This window comes from Eleginops maclovinus, chromosome 5 (assembly GCF_036324505.1).
Source record: "Eleginops maclovinus isolate JMC-PN-2008 ecotype Puerto Natales chromosome 5, JC_Emac_rtc_rv5, whole genome shotgun sequence".
In the NCBI taxonomy this organism is placed as follows: Eukaryota; Metazoa; Chordata; class Actinopteri; order Perciformes; family Eleginopidae; genus Eleginops; species Eleginops maclovinus.
Window position 1 is genome coordinate 8,571,882 of NC_086353.1, and position 2,167 is coordinate 8,574,048.

Consider the following 2,167-nt stretch of genomic DNA (forward strand, 5'->3'; position numbering starts at 1 on the left):
CATGCTTACACACACACACACACACACACACACACACACACACACACACACACACACACACACACACACACACACACAAAAAGGCCACACATGACACACATGGTCCGGCAACTTGAGGACAAAATGTCCTGCGCCTCTCTGCCTCAATACACGACGGCTTCCTTATGTTTCAGAGACCACTGGGGATATATTTTTCTGCTCCCTGCTCCTTCCTCTCCTCTCCTTTGTAGGATACCGCAGGAGGCTGGTTTGGGTTTCTCTGATGTGTGTGTGTGTGTGTGTGTGTGTGTGTGTGTGTGTGTGTGTGTGTGTGTGTGTGTGTGTGTGTGTGTGTGTGTGTGTGTGTGTGTGTGTGTGTGTTGCAGGGAGGGGGAGACTGAAGCAGGGAGGGGGAGACTGAAGCAGGGAGGGGGATGTCGTTCTTACCGTCTCTCCATTTTGGGATCAGGACAGGAAGTGGGCTCAACAGAGGAAACATGACCTCTCTCCCTCCTCCCTCCCTCTATCCTCCATCCTTTTCTCTTGTATTCTCTCTTCCTCCCTTTGTCTGTCCCTCCCCCAGTTTCTGCCTTCCCATTCACAGGCTCCTTTCTGGCTTTTTTTGGTTGCACAGATCCTGTGTACTCTGTCACATGTGTTTGTGCGGTGTGTGTGTAGACCTTGAATTACATTCTACACTCTTCCTGTGTAAATAAATCTATGTTAACCAGTGATTTCCAAAACACTGAAACTCTGCTCTAGTTCTTTCTGTGATCCCTCCCTCTCTCTGGAGACCAGCAGTCTGTTATGTATCAGAGCTCCTCTGATTAAAAGCCAAAGCAAAGGTCAGACTCTGCTGGTAACGGAGATATCGCCCAACTTCAGCTTCACTGTGATGCCCAGCGGTCTGATAGGAGCGTCATGTTACATTACGTGCAATGAAAGCCTACAGTTAACCTCCAGGCTATACATCAGTATAACATTACTTATCACCTTGGTGCTTTCTGGCTTTGCGAGGGGGCTTCTCGTGTTCATGAATCTGCCCCAGGACATTAGGAAAACATACTGGAATTTATTATTCTCTTCTTTGTTAACTTTGAACGATTGATTGAAATCCCTCTCCGTTCATGTCCGCCCCTATCTTCTAATCTTTCCATCACTTTTCACTTTCCAACACAGAAGGTCTTGACCTCTTGCTGTGCTGTATACACACTCAAACACACACAGACGCACACACTGAGAAAATAAAGAAACAGCATATCAGCAAACGGCAGTGTATTTCACCACAGAGCACAGAGCCAAGGCACTGGGAAACAAAAAAACCCCCACAAAAGCAGAAGACCTTCCTCTCCTCTTCCTGCTCGCCTTTTTAAAAGTTTGCCGTCTGTTTATTTGTTTCATTTTCCCAGACGTTTTCCTTTCTGGTTGTTTTCTCTCGGACACATCCAGTGCAATGACGACGCTTACAAAAAATAACTTGTGTGAGGGGAAAGGGTAGGTTAGTTAATGTTACAGCAACGTTACAGTTACAGTGATACTGTTAGACAGAGTGGTTTGTATTGAAAGGTTACCATGATACACACAGTGTCAGCCAAATACTTACAGTATTCTATGTACAAAATGTATGAACATGCATCAAAAAGGGCCTTAAGTCACTATGCAAACACACGCAAACACATGACGCAGTTTAATACAGTATTATAATAAGGCTTGTGGAAGTGCTCATGATCCCCGTCATTCCCCTTGAAGCTGTTTGGACTTTATATCCGAGGAGGGAGGTGCAGCCCAGCTGTGTCCTGCTGCTCCGTACCAAACCAGGCCAATGTTGGGAGTCAAATCAACATTCCCATTTCATAGATCCACTTTAAAACATGTTTAGATTCAAAGAAGTCCAAGCAGGAATAAAGGTTGAAAGGATTTTGAAGATGGCTGTTTGTGGTTTGCTGGCAGGTATCCATTTAAAGCACATAACAGGACATCTGAGACGAAGTCTGGTCAACAGTTTTACCACCATCATGAATCAGTGCGTAAGGTATATTAAACTGCAAATAACCATAGTAACAGTACTTCTTCTTTATGCTACATTACCTGTCACTGCTATAACAAGGAAGCAACTAGTGATTATCACCTGTGTTTGTTTTGTTCGTCTGGTTGTCTGTCTGAAAAAACTTCAGGCACTATGTGATAA